The following is a 15,136-nucleotide window of genomic DNA, read 5'->3' on the forward strand; positions in this document are numbered from 1 at the left end:
AGTTCCCCAAAATACGCTCTAGAAGACATGCAGATATATATAGGCTAGTTAAATGCAGTCTGCCTACAGTTCACGTAGAACCAGGTGTCGCCATGTCGGAGACGTCGAGGAGCCGGTGTCGGACAGCAGTGTCGGACAACAGGGTTGGATCGCCTCGTGGAACTCTGGTGGCCCTGCGCCACAGTCGACGTATCGGAGCCTCCGCGTGCCCGGTTACCCGATGGCGGGGTTTGCGCCCCGGAGCACACTGCAGCAGCCCACCGGATCACGTCCACAGCTGGCGAGGTAGCCCTGTGGCCGCTCACCCGAACGCTCGATCAGCCAGGCTCAGGACCGCCAGCCCTCCTGGACCAGTTGCCCAGCGGAAGAACTGGACGAGATAGCCCCCCAGCTGGTGACAGCTTTGATTGTGGTGCAGACGTAGTGACGCGGGTGGCGATAGCTCCTATGGGCCGGGCGCCCAGCGAGAAAGCTCCGCCATCGAACGCCGAACCTCACGCACTGCTCACGCCATGGGCCACGCTCTCTCGAGCCACGCTTTTCGAGGCGCCACTGTCGACGCTCACCAATGGGTGTCGATGATGGTGATGACGACCTTAAAGTACATACCCACTTATGGGTATTGGCCAAGAGTCGGTGTCCTCTTCGCCACCGCACGGCACACTGTTTTCATATGTTTGTTTGCCACTCCCGCGTGCAATATATTATCACAATGGCCTTATACTGCCATATAAGAGTCCAGATATGGTCTTTACTGCCATATAAGGGCCCATATAAAGACTTATACTACCATATATGACTGCAAGTAAGGCCTTATAACGCCATATAAGGGTACCAATATTCCTTATACTGCCATATATGATTGCAAGTAAGCACCTTATATTGTCCTATAAGGATTTACAAGTGAGCCTAAATTTGAATGCGTCTTATATTCTCAGATTTCATATATTTGCTGGCATATTTCCTTTGCCAAATAAGAGCACTCAGAAGGCCACAAGCATATTTATATACGACTGAAGTAAGGCTTACAATAGCCAGCTCACCCATACTGTCTAAATTTTTGACATCGTGCAAAATAGTCCTATTAGTGCCATGAACATTGGGCTTTATATATATATATATATATATATATATATATATATAATGTGAGCGCTAATTGTGCAGTTCATCATCGTCTTCATGTGTATATACCAATCCTCATACTCATCGTCATTTTGTTGGGTTGGTGTTCGTGGGCTGTCTCGCGCTGTGTGACAATAAAAGAGCTCTGCCTTCGTCCCGGGCGTCGTCTCACAAGTGGTGGAGGTGCGGGGTGGGCGACGTGACGAGAATATATAGGGTCCTGGAACGTAGGCGTCCGATCTGGGCACATAGTCTCTCTCATAGGCGGAATAGCCACGTCGTTCATCATGCTGGCACCGGCGGCAGAAACGAGAGATATGACCACGTATGCCATAGTAGAAACATACTGGGCAGGAAGGGTGCCAGGTAGAGTCGTATGGTTGCACGGGGGCCTTCGCTGCCATCGAGGCCAGGTGGTCGCAGACAACGGTGGCAGGTGCAGATGGAACTGGGACCGCTGGCCGCGAAGCAATCTCGGCGTAAGAAGGTGCACAAACAGGCGCAGGGGACCGGGCATGTGTGACACATACTGGTGCTGCGTCGATAAGCGTGGCAACAGTGCTGCATGGCACCCTCGCTGTCTCGTGCTGTTTGACAATACAAGAGCTCTGCCTTCGTCCTGGGCGTCGTCTCACTATATATATATATATATATATATATATATATATATATATATATATGAGGAAAGCATGGTTGCGCGAACGAAAAAGAAAGCCTTGGTAAGAAAAGTAGGAAACGATAGGTCAGGCGCTGAACCTATCGGTTATATATATATATATATATATATATATATATATGCGTGTGTGTGTGTGTGTGTGTGGTTACATAATCTCAATATAAAAAGTAGTCATATGCAAGCATTGTACTTTATTGAAAATAATTTCAGCACTAGCTCCAAGTATGAAAATGCTAGCTGTGTACGTAACACGTCAATCAATTCCTGCCTTTTTTATTACAGGTTTGACTGATAAAATATTGAGCTGAGTGTGCCATAATAGCTAGGTTCATGCAATATCTTTTAGCAGCAGTGGATGCCCACTGCCAAAAAAAATTAAACAACATGTTGTTTGGCCATTGTGCACTCAGCCGCACAAATGGAACCACTATAGTTATCAGCATTGAACACACATGAAATAGCACAATGGATAAAGCAAGTCTTAGAAATTGTGTCCATTTCGTACAAGCACCGTTTTCAAGGCACCCATCCTTTGCTAATAAGCTGTGAAAAAAGATCACTCAGGTTTACTATTGCTGGATATTTTAAACTACTTTTGCCTTGCTGTTTGAATTACTCGGGGGACATTGAACACCAGTGTAATTGAAATGCATGCACCGTGGCTCATTTGACACAAGCAAGGTAGGCTGTAGAGATTGATGCCTTTGGTTGAAGTGATCCCCTAGACCTCACATATGCTACACCCAATTCATTTCAGAGCCCCATCTTGAGTTCTTCGGCTAAACAGCCTTGACAGCTCATAGCATATGCAACAAATTGCTTCACTAAAAATCAATGAATGCTTTGCTACCAATTTATGTGCATTACATAATAACGTAATGAACAGAAGACAAGTTCTGCCATATCATCACTGTTCTGCTTCATAGTCAACAAAAAACATGCATAAAGTATTAAACATAAGACAGCTATACAGTAAATTATACTTTTATTTTATACATATAGACAATGTTGCAGAGCTAAGCAACTGATAGCACTGCCTGCACTCACTAACGCAAGATTTCACACATGGCACAAACACTACAGCATGAAATAGAAATGTGTTATGAAATTTTCCATATAGCAGGGGCTTTACAGCTTGTAATCACAGCATATTAAGTTACTACACAAAGTATGGTGGATATCTGAATCATAAAACAGTTGTAAGGTGACACAGTACTTGCCTTCTTTTCATGCAACAGTGCATACCTATTCATAACCAAAACTAGTAAACAATATTCTGGAAGCTAAAAGGTAAACAGAGCATAATTTGAGGCAATGATACTCCAGACCCCTATTTAGCACCATTCAAAAGCACATAATACAATGAATAAGGTTCTTGCACAGTGAATGTACACAGTAAACATATACGCACCAGAAAAGCTCCACGACTTTGTCCACAATATTCAAACACAGAAATTAGTGTTATCCAATTTGTTCATATATGTGCTGAGGTAGACTCAGCCTTGAACGTTTCCAAGTAAACTAGACAGCAGATCTCTAGTTAGTAACGCGTGCAGGTTGGCCATTTTTGGGAGAGTTGATTATTCATAGCAAAATTGTTTTAGCGTTGCACATGTGGTGATCGAGATAGACACTAATTCCAAACAAAGCTGCACTAGGCTTCTGCACTAGGCTAGGAAAAACTTGTAATTAACATGATGATGATGTGGGGTGTTTTATGGCGCAAGGGCCAGTTATGGCCAAAAAGCGCCATGCCAGTGTTTGTGAGTGTGCAGCGATGAATTCTGAGAAGTGGATGAAGCGTGGCTGTAAAGGGACCTATAAGTATTCTAGAATAGTTCATTGTTGGGTTAGTTGGTTTTCCATAACTGAAGAAGTAACTCAGCACGATATAAAAGACAGACACAAGAAAGAGACACAAGAAAGGGAAAATGCATCTTTGTTTCTCCCTTTCTTGTGTCTGTCTTTTATATCAGGCTGAGTTACTTGTTCGCCTATAAATAATCGCAGTGAAGTGCGTAAAATATACATGTACTAAAATCATGGCAATGATTAATGAGGTGTACTATGAAATGAAGAATGCATTGAGAAAGAATGACACAATATTTCAAATATTTAAGATACAGTAATTGGCAAGAAGCACTACTGCCTAAACTGAGCCCTTGAACCACAAGGACCTGGAGGCATGTGCTAAAAAACTTCCATCACAGCGGCATCCTCTGGAGAGAGAATGCACTACGAACTTATTACGAACACGCAGGACCACATCGTTCAAGAAATCGACGACTGCTTTGGCGTTAAAAAGCGGTTCTTCACCAAGAAACATGATGGGATGAAGAGGGACATGATACCGATGCGTTTGAGTAAAATATTTCTTTCTCTCTGTTTTGGCTTCCCGAAACTCCACGCGGACATGGAGGACGGTCAGCCTCTCACCGCATCTACCCCAGGATGGTGGTTCATCACCAGTAAGCAAAAAATTGGAGGTGCCATATGTATGTCCTATTCTTAGACGACAGAACATTACATCAGTTCGTCGTGTTTTTGTCACGGGGGGCCAGAAACCTAACTGTGGTTTTATCAAGTGAAGCCTATTATTTCTTTCCGCATTCCACAAGCGTTGCCAGTGGCTTCGCAGTTTCTTTCGCAGGAAAGGCTTCAAATCTGTTGCAGGAACAACAACTGTTGGGAGATCTAACGCCTGAGAAGTAACTGATGTGGCCATTTAGTCTGCTCGAACATTACCCTCAATGCCTCTATGGCCCGGCACCCAGCATATAATCACATGCTGGTTAGATATATACACTTTACACAGAATGGAATAGAGCTTATTAAGTACAGGGTTTTTGTGTTTACAGAGTGACTTCAATGCTTTCACGACACTTTGGGAGTCTGTAAATATGGTAGTCTTTTTAACTATTGATTTCATTATATACTTCACAGCCGATAATAGTGCATACGCCTTAGCCGTAAACATGCTTGTCTCCGAATGCAGTACACCGGATTCCGAAAAGCATGGACCGATGGCTGCATAAGATACCCCGACATGTGACTTGGAAGCGTCTGTGTAAAACTCTGCAACGAGTATTTAGATTGGAGTTCAAGGAAATGCATTTTAATGTATGCCTCTGGCACGTGTTTCGTGACTTCTATAAATGATGTGTCACAATCTATGAGCCGCTACTGCCACGGAGGTGACAGTTCCGCTGGAGCCATACGACGATGATGAAGCAGCGGAACACCCATTTCCTTACTAAGATTTCTCACACTCAAAAAGAACGGCAGACTGACTTCAATGCTTTCACGACACTTTGGGAGTGTGTAAATGTGATAGTCTTTTTAAGTTTTGATTTCATTATATACTTCACAGCCGATAATAGTGCATACGCCTTAGCCGTAAACATGCTTGTCTCCGAATGCAGTACACCGGATTCCGAAAAGCATGGACCGATGGCTGCATAAGATACCCCGACATGTGACTTGGAAGCGTCTGTGTAAAACTCTGCACACGAGTATTTAGATTGGAGTTCAAGGAAATGGATTTTAATGTATGCCTCTGGCGCGTGTTTCGTGACTTCTATAAATGATGTGTCACAATCTATGAGCCGCAACTTTCACGCAGGTGACAGTTCCGCTGAAGCCGTAGGACGATGATCAAGCAGCGGAACACCCATTTCCTTACTAAGATTCCCCACACTCAAAGAGAACGGCTTTCTCGCTGCAGGTTGATTATGGAAGAGTGTGGCAGCGGTCACGTCATTTATAGTTGAATAACAAGAATGTTCAATGTTTGCTTGTACTTTCAGAAAATACGTGAAACTGTTGTATGACCGCTGCAGATGAAGTGACCACTGATTCGACTCTAGGGAGAGGCTCTGGATTGGACTTGTCCTGAAAGCACCGGTCGCGAGAGGGATACCCAAGTGGTGAACGGGGTACTGGTATTTTTAATGCACTTGGCGTTGCAGAATTATAAATTATGGACCCGTAATCAAGGCGTGAGAGGACAAGACTTTTATACAAGTTAAGCAAACACTTTCGATCACTACCCCAAGTCGTACGCGACAGAAGCTTTAAAAGTTTCATTGTCTTCAGGCATTTTGCCCTCAGATGCTTAAGATGAGGAATAAATGTAAGTTAAAAATCTAAAATGATTCCTAAAAACTTGTGCTCGCTGCTCACAAAGAGCGCATCTCCTTTGATTCCAATACTTGGGACTGGCGTTACGCCTCTCTTGTTAGTAAAGAGTACGCAAGTGCTCTTCTGGGCATTTACTTTAAAACCATTTTCATCTGCCCATTTGGACAATTTGTTTATTACAAGCTGCACTTGCCGTTCACAGATGGAAATATTGCATGTTTGAAGGCTATTTGCACATCGTCGACATAAACAGAATAAAACATTGTGCGTGGAATGACTGTGTGCAGGGTATTCATTTTTACAACAAATAGTGTGCAACTAAGCACGCCAGCCTGTGGCACACCGGTCTCTTGGGTGAATTACTTAGACAAAGCGTTGCCCACTCTTACGCGGAATGTGCGATTAGATAGGTAACTTTCAATTGTGTTTAACTTTTTGCCACGGACACCCATCGCCGAAATATCTCGGAGAATGCCGTAGCGCCATGTCGTGTCGTAAGCTTTTTCTAGGTCGAGAAACACTTAGAGGCAGAACTGCTTATGTATAAAAGCGTCTCTAATATAAGACTCAATGCGAACAAGGTGGTCTGTTCTGGACATACCTTCCCTGAAACCACATTGCAAGGGGTCTAGTAGTTTGTTATTTTCAAGGAAACCGAATAAGCGCCTGTTTATCATTTTTTCAAATAGTTTGCACAGGGAGCGCAGCTTGTTAGCGCTATTGGCCTGCAGATGTTGGCTAGGGACGGGTCTTTGCCTTGTCTAAGCACGGGAATGACTATAGGTTCCTTCCATAAGGACGGGATATACCCATCCGCCCACATGACATTGAAAAGGTACAGGAGTGTTTTCAGAGTTTCAGGATGTAGGTGCTTAATCATTTCATATATCACACGATCACCACCTGGCGCCGAGTTATTGCAGCAAGCGAGGGATGCTTTAAGTTCAGTTAAAGTAAATGGATAGTTGTAGGCCTCACTCGATGAACCTTAACGTTTTAGGGGCTGTCGCTCTTCGCGTTCTTTGAACCTCAGCAATGCTTGTGTGTAGTGGGACGCACTGGAGATATATTCAAAATGTTCACCCAGACAACCTGCCTGATCTTCCAGGCTCTCTCCTTGAGTACTTACTAAGAGGAGTGGGTGTACCTCCCGGCCTTTTAATTTATTTACTCGATTCCACACTTTCGTCTCCTCCGTGTAAGAATTTATACTGGAGATGTACCTCTCCCAACTCTCCCTTTTAGCACGTCGACGTGTTCTTCTACCCTGGGAATTTATTTGTTTGAAACTAATCAAGTTTTCGGTGGTTGGAGAGTCGTGAAGTCGTCCCCAAGCTTTGTTTTGATTTTTCCATGCTTCCTTGCATTCTTCGTTCCACCACGGGATACGACGTTTATTAGCCAGTCCGTTAGTTTGACGGATGCATGTTGTGGCAGCCTCAATTATAAAGCCCATTATATATGCTACAGCATCGTCAATATTTAAAGAGGCGATATCATCCCTGCTTAAATGCGTTTGTTCCTGGAAACGTTCCCAGTTAGCCGAGTCAACCTTCCATCGGGGAATGCGTGGGGAACATACATCTTGTTTTGTCAGTTTTAACATGATTGGGAAGTGGTCGCTCCCAAAAATGTTCTTGAGAACAGACCACTCCAGGTACGGAATTAGTGTACTCGACACGATACTTAAATCTACGGAGGAGTGTGTGTTGTGCGCCATGCTGTAGTACGTTGGCTCTTTCTTATTAAGTAAACATGCTCCTGAAGAAAATAGAAAGTTTTCAATTAGGCGACCCCTCGCATCGCAACGAGTCTCCCCATAATTTGTTATGTGCGTTTAAATCTCCGACAACTATGTGCTGCTGCCGGAAGTTCATCTATGTAGTTCTGAAATTCAGTTTTAATAAGTTGATAATTAGGAGGGATGTATATAGAGCTAACAGTGACTAGCCTGTCAAACAATACCCCTCGGACAGCAACTGCCTCTAGGGGCGTACGAAGTTTCAGTTCTCGACAGGCAACACCTCTGTCAACTACGATAGCAAAACCGCCGGATGACCGAAAGTGTCATCGCGGGCTTTGCGAAAGATGACGCATTGCCGGAGAAAGTTGCATTGTGTAGATTTAAGATGTGTCTCCTGAACACACAGCACTTTCGGATTAAACTTGTGTAGGATTTCTTTGACTCTAAAAGAGTTGACTGTTGGGCTAGTTGGTGTTTAGACATAGGAACCATTGTTAAAAGCGCAACACCACACAACACAAGATAAGACCAGACGAACACAGGCGCAAACTGACAACTGATTTATTGAAGGCAGATCTCCACCTATATATACCAACAGGCTGCGCAGGCGCATCGTCACAACAACCCCCCGGAAACATCAAACATATCGCGAAAGAAAATCAATTTCAGCTTTATACAGCGCAATAGAAGTGTCGCTGACACACTCTTCACCTGCCTTTCTGATTAAAAATGCTTCCAACGTTTCACGCGCCGTTTTCTGTCTGCTTCTGCCTACAATTTTTGCAACTCCGAAACGTGGTTCACAATTCGGGCAGTTCATGCAGTGGACGACAAGATGACTTCTCTCCTTGTTAATTAGATTCCTTGCATGTTCCCTGAGCCGGTCATTGAGGCAGTGCCCCGTCTGGCCGATATATACTTTGCTGCAGGTCAGGGGAATCTCGTACACAACGTTGTTGGCACACTGAACGAAACGTCGTTCATGGTTCTTTTTACAGCCTCCCTTTTCCTCGGCACAGGTGGTGCGACGGCTAAGCTGAGCGAGCTTCTGGGGGACCGAGAAAGCCAACGGCACGTTGAACCGGCTAGCCACTTTTTTCAGGCTATGTGTGACCTTGTGTATGTACGGCACCACTTCTTGCCTCTGGAAGCCCACCAGGGCTTCGCGGCATCTGGGTTGCAACGGTGCTTTATCTTCTTAAGAAGCGTCTCAGCCACAGACAAGACGACCGAACCAGGGAAGCCGGCTGAAAACAGCCTCCGCAATTGAAAGTTAAAACTATCCTGCACCTTGTGAATGCACGACTTCCGAAGTTCTGAATCTAAACAGAGAGTTGCGATGCCTCTCTTTACCGTTTTTGAGTGAGCTGAATTGTACGGAAGGAGCTCTTTTTGTGCACGCGGAGAGTACGCCCAGCAAAGATGCCTTTAATGTTTTCAGCCGGCTTCCCTGGTTCGGTCGTCTTGTCTGTGGCTGAGACGCTTCTTATGAAGATAAAGCACCGTTGCAACCCAGATGCCGCGAAGCACCCTGGTGGGCTTCCAGAGGCCAGAAGTGGTGCCGTACATACACAAGGTCACACATAGCCTGAAAAAAGTGGCTAGCTGGCTCAACGTGTCGTTGGCTTTCTCGGTCCCCCAGAAGCTCGCTCAGCTTAGCCGTCGCACCACCTGTGCCGAGGAAAAGGGAGGCTGTAAAAAGAACCATGAACGACGTTTCGTTCAGTGTGCCAACAACGTTGTGTACGAGATTCCCCTGACCTGCGGCAAAGTATATATCGGCCAGACGGGGCGCTGCCTCTATGACCGGCTCAGGGAACACGCAAGAAATCTAATTAACAAGGAGAGAAGTCATCTTGTCGACCACTGCATGAACTGTCCGAATTGTGAACCACGTTTCGGATGTGCAAAAATTGTAGGCAGAAGCAGACAAAAAACGGCGCGTGAAACGTTGGAAGCATTTTTAATCAGAAAGGCAGGTGAAGAGTTTGTCAGCGACACTTCTATTGCGCTGTATAAAGCTGAAAGTGATTTTCTTTCGCGATATGTTTGATGTTCCGGGGGGGGGGGGGGTTGTTGTGACGATGCGCCTGCGCAGCCTGTTGGTATATATAGCTGGAGATCTGCCTTCAATAAATCAGTTGTCAGTTTGCGCCTGTGTTCGTCTGGTCTTATCTTGTGTTGTGTGGTGTTGCGCTTTTAACAATGGTTCCATTTCTTTGACGTCATCGAGGTTCTGTAGGAGTCCTCTGACGTTCCATTGTACTATTTGTGTATTCATGTTGAAAGTGTTTTTTGTGCTCTGTGTAAAAGAGACTAACTTAAGCTACAGAGCCCTTGTCGGGCCCTGTGATGTGGGCTTTTTCTTTTTTGGAGCTATCGCGAGATTCTCGCCGCTCCTGAGGCGCTGGCCGCGCCGTCTGGCCGGTTGTTGTGTCCATCGCCTCTCGTGAAGCGCTGGACACGCGCTCTTGCGAGCGATTGGTTTGACGGGGAGGCCTCGTCTCCAAGGACGAGACCCTTGAGGCCACCAGCCCGGAGGTCGATGGCCCCTTCTTGTGAGTTGGCGGAGCAGCGCTAGCTGCAGCCGCCGGGGGGGGGGGGGGGGGCGGAAGGCGTCATTGCCGGCTTACTGTGTGTGGGCCGGACAGCCGCCGGAAGCCGTTGCGACGCTTATCCCTGACGCGCCACTTCGGCAAAGGTGTTCTTTGGCAGGTATGATACCCGCCTGCGTGCCTCTTTGAACGAAACGTGCCTCTTTGAACTACTCCGGCTTGATACGAAAACACATACTGTGGATAACGTACGCAGCTGTGAACATCTCAGCCAAATTTTGCTCAGCCTAAATACACAATGTGGATCGAAGGATTAAAACAACATAAATAGAACCAATGCCTACGTTGATGCCAGATGACGTCGCAGCACCGCTTCGTTCTGCCGGTACGAAGGACTTTGAGAAAGAATGAAAAAAGTAAACATTGCACTCGTAGTATCTACGCTGTCGCTAGGTTTATGGTGAAATTCTTTCAGTAGTATATTCCTGGGGGCACCGGCCTCATTAAAAAGCGTTTTTGAGGCTTCAAAAAAAAGAAAAGGCGGTGCAGGCCTCCTTTAAAAGACTGTTTGGATCGAGTTTGCACAGGCTTTCATCTTTGTCAGACATTATATGTTATTTAATATGTGTGCTGACCATATTTTGCCTTTTACAGCATACACGAGGGCCTTCCCAGCAAAGAAGGCTGTGGACTTCAACGAGAAGGTGGTGTTGCTGCTGTCCATTGGGGCAAAACTTAGTGAACTGAGAAGCGAGAAGGCGAAGCGCGAGATGTAGTTTAGTCAAATGAATATGTTGGAATGGAGGCCTGCATTTTTAGTTGAATATTCTGCATTATGTGAAAAGCTTTCTTATCTGTACTCGCACCAAAGGTATGCAGACCAGGGGTACCACAAAAAAAACCTTATTTCCTTGATGCATTGGGATATGTAACGTGAAACTGAAAATGGCAGTTCAGACTTAAATGGTGGGGAAAACACCGCAGTGCATTCGTCATAAAGTTTTAAGCACAAACCGGTCGACAGTCTTATCTGCCGAATGATTCTGGCTTTTTCACAGCCCCCTGGTCCACATAATCCTGATCACAGGTGTACAATGACGTCATTTTAATGTAATGCAGCCATGGGTGCATGGTATACACCGCTGAAACATGGTTTAAATTTATGCGGTTGTGACAGATATGTTCATATAAAAAATTTGCGCAGCTTGCACTGGAGGCACAATGCTAAAGAGAAAGCGGAGCTGATGGCCACCTAGCTAGTCCTGGCTTTTGGGCTAGGCTAAGCACTACCAAATCATCCCCAGCATTTCATGGAATTTATTGATTATTTGTCAATTATTGATTAGCTATTGATTGGCTATCACAAGGTACGCGCCACGTATTTGGGCTAGGCTATATAGCACTACCAAGTCATCCCCAGCATTATCCGGAATTTATTGAATATTGATCGATTAGCTATTGATTGGCCATCAATTGCCTATCGATGACGTTTAAGTAGTCCCAACCATGTTTCTAGACATAGCCAGGCTCAGCTTCGCTAGTTCACAGTGGTATATGCCATAATATTGCGCTTTGACCGTTTCTGCACTGCCGATAGGGATCGGCCCACATTTTTGGATTCAGCAGACACATTACGCACGTCTTAAACCTGCCGTGGTGGCATAGTGGATAAGGCGTTGCACTACTAAACCGAGGGCACGGCGATCGCATTTCGATGGGGGCGAAATGAAAGAATTCCCGTGTACCGCACGTACGTGCATTAATGGGTGCACGTTAAAAAACCCCAGTTGGTATTAAAAATAATTTGGTGTCCCTAGGTACTACAGTGCGCCCATATTGAAATTGTGGTTTCGGCATGTGAAACCTCCGATTTTAGTTTAATTACATTCCAAATATAACCATTAGAGGGCCACATATGGGCATTTTAAAAATTGGGCAGATATGGCCGTATACAGCATACAAGGGCCCAATATATAGGCACATTAAAATGTGGGCAGATATGGCCGTATATGGCCCTTATATGCAATATATGACAATATCTGACCAATGCTTATTATGCCATTTATGGCTTTTTTCATATGAGTCCATATCTGACATTTTCGTAAGGGACATCAAGCGACGAACACCTCGCTCGCTTGACGGTCATTTCTGACCAGTCAGCGTTGCTGGCAGAAAAGAAGGCATTCGTGCGCGAGGAAATTGCACGCCAGATCACCTTGATGGCCTTTGCACAGCCGCAACCGGTACAAGAGCCAACGTCAAGTTTTGTGCCTCCGCTCCGCCGCGCCATAGCGCAAGAACTCAACGAGGTTTTGCCTGAGCGCCGCCAACATGTTCCCGCGGCGGCGCATTATCTTCCTCAACACATTATCATTATCATCATCCAATGTGTCCACTTCAGGACGAAGATCTCTCCCTGAGACGTCCAATTATCCCTGTCTTGTGCTAGGTGATCCAATTTCCGCTTGCAGATTTCCTAATTTCGTCATCCCACCTAGTTTTCTGCCGTCCTCGACTGCGCTTCCCTTCTCCTGGCACCCATTCTGTAACTCTAATTATCAACCGGTTATCTACCCTACGCATTACATGGCTTGCCCAGCTCAATTTCTTTTTCTTAATGTCAACTACAATAGCCGCTATGCCCGTTTACTCTGATACCAAATTCGCAACTTGTTCTCAAATTTGGAAATTCTAAATTAAATTTTATTTGCCTGTTTTTATCGAAATGACCGAGTAGAACAGCTCTCATCAGGAAGGATATGCCTCAAAAAAGCTACACAAGAATCTCTGTGAGGTTCATGCAGCTACGTGAGATAAGTTCCACGGTGGCTACCCCTGGTTTATTAGAGATGTCGTGAACAAGCACATAAATGCCAGAAAAAGATGTAAATTTGCGAACCCGTTCGAAATTTATATCGTAGCCACGTAACATTGTTCAATGGTGCGGATGCCAGTCACACCCGTCGAACAAGCGTCGACGGAGACAGGGCGGACATTGTGGAAACGGGGCCACGCCTGGCCGGCCGGACTCACTCAAGCGATAACAAGGAAGATGGACGCGACGCAAGGCGACTGCCGGTGCAAGGTAAAATGAGGTCATCGCATTCACATCTCAACGTGCAAGGTGAATGCCTTCGTTGCTGTCATTTTCCTTTTCAAGAATCGCGCCGTATACAAGAGAGCCTTTCCAGGGACTCGCCTGATGAGGGGCTGAGAAAGCTCTTCTGAACTGTTCTGCCAAACTTTTCTAGTGCGCAAACTGCTTAATGAATATTCCCCCAAAAATTATAAAGATTGTCTCACGGATCATATACGAAGAAAAATGACAGCTAAATTTCACTTTAGAAAAAATGATGAAAAGCATATTACTGTGACGTCCGTCGTCCTGCCGTCTGAATAATTTGAATCCTTATGTGTGCTTCTGTGTTTGTTCGGCTGATTAGCATTCTGACATACATTTAGGCACTATATTCCTCATTCATTTACTATTGCTGGCGATTTCTTTTTATTTTTAATAGTTTCATTTGATTATTTTGCTTTTCGAATTTTGTCGCAGTCTATAAACTGGTGCTAGAAGAAAACGTTTAGTTGTAAGTGCAACGCATCATGCCCCTGTTTTATTTCGTTCTGCCTAGTGTCCTCATTGCACCGCGCCGCCTATTGGAATGAGGCACTGAACGCTTCAACTTGAGCTCACAGTTTCCCGTAGAAACTCTAGCGGCACCCTGTCAGACATGGCAGTTGCGACCACGACGATCGCCAGCAGCCGCTGATTTTTGCTATTTGATCATTGAATCTTGCACGCCAAACAGCATGCAATTTATAACTATAAGAGCATTTTAAACGAACTCTCGCAGATAGATTTGACGTTCTTTTCAGCCGAATGTGCTGCCATGTCATACGACCCCCGGAACAACAGAACTGCGCCATTATATAAAAAACAAGATTTAACGACTTTGAATGATGAGCGCGGCCTGCTCCTACCTTTATTATAATGTTTATAGAATTACCGCTGCGCGAACGGTTTGTTATCAATGTGAAGCCTCGAATTATGCACATTGTTTCCACAAATCTCGTAATGCAACGAGCGAACCATTTCAGACGTATGTTATTGTTTATTTGTACATTTTGGGAGCTCAATTTATGTGTGGGAATAAAAAAATTAGCTAATTTTAGAATCATGTTAAAATGGCATTGTCCTCCAAGAAATAAATAAAAAACAACAAAGATTTGTGCGAACTTGCAGCAACACAATCCAATGTAGATCACAGCTGTTAATGGCCAATAGTCTCGCCATGGAGTGAGTATGGTTGTCTGCGGCACTTGCCATATGTTCTTGAGTTGCCTCCGATCTCATGCGTTGTCTGTCTTCGGATCCCATGCGTGATTCCAGTATATTAGTGGTGTCCCAGCTATGATGCACCGCGTTTTTAATAAAGGCGAGCCATTCTACACAAAGATAACCAAGTTTATTTTCTTTACAGTCGACTTATGCATGTAATTTATTATTTCCAAATAGTTAATAATAAATTACTGCTCTGAGAGAGAGGCTGTCAATGATGTATTTGTGGAAAATTGAAATAACATTAAAACAGGCATGTTCTCAGCCAGGTATATTCTTGACCGTTTATTTATTTTTTTGCTGATAATTAAAGCCTGCGAAAAAAAGAATAAAAATATCACGTGACTAAGCATCCGCCCGCATCAAAAAGCATCGTCACCAAACAAGCTCCACAGGAGTTAGTGAGCGCAGCCATTCCACGACGCATCAACCGCCAGTTATCGGCACTCTTTACTCATCAACACCAAGGCACTGCGCTGTCGAGCGTGGGGCGCGGCAGCTATGCGACTAACTCCTATGGAACGTTTTTCAGGGCGCTACTTTTTGATGCGGGCGGA

The sequence above is a fragment of the Dermacentor silvarum genome, chromosome 1 (genome assembly GCF_013339745.2).
Source record: "Dermacentor silvarum isolate Dsil-2018 chromosome 1, BIME_Dsil_1.4, whole genome shotgun sequence".
In the NCBI taxonomy this organism is placed as follows: Eukaryota; Metazoa; Arthropoda; class Arachnida; order Ixodida; family Ixodidae; genus Dermacentor; species Dermacentor silvarum.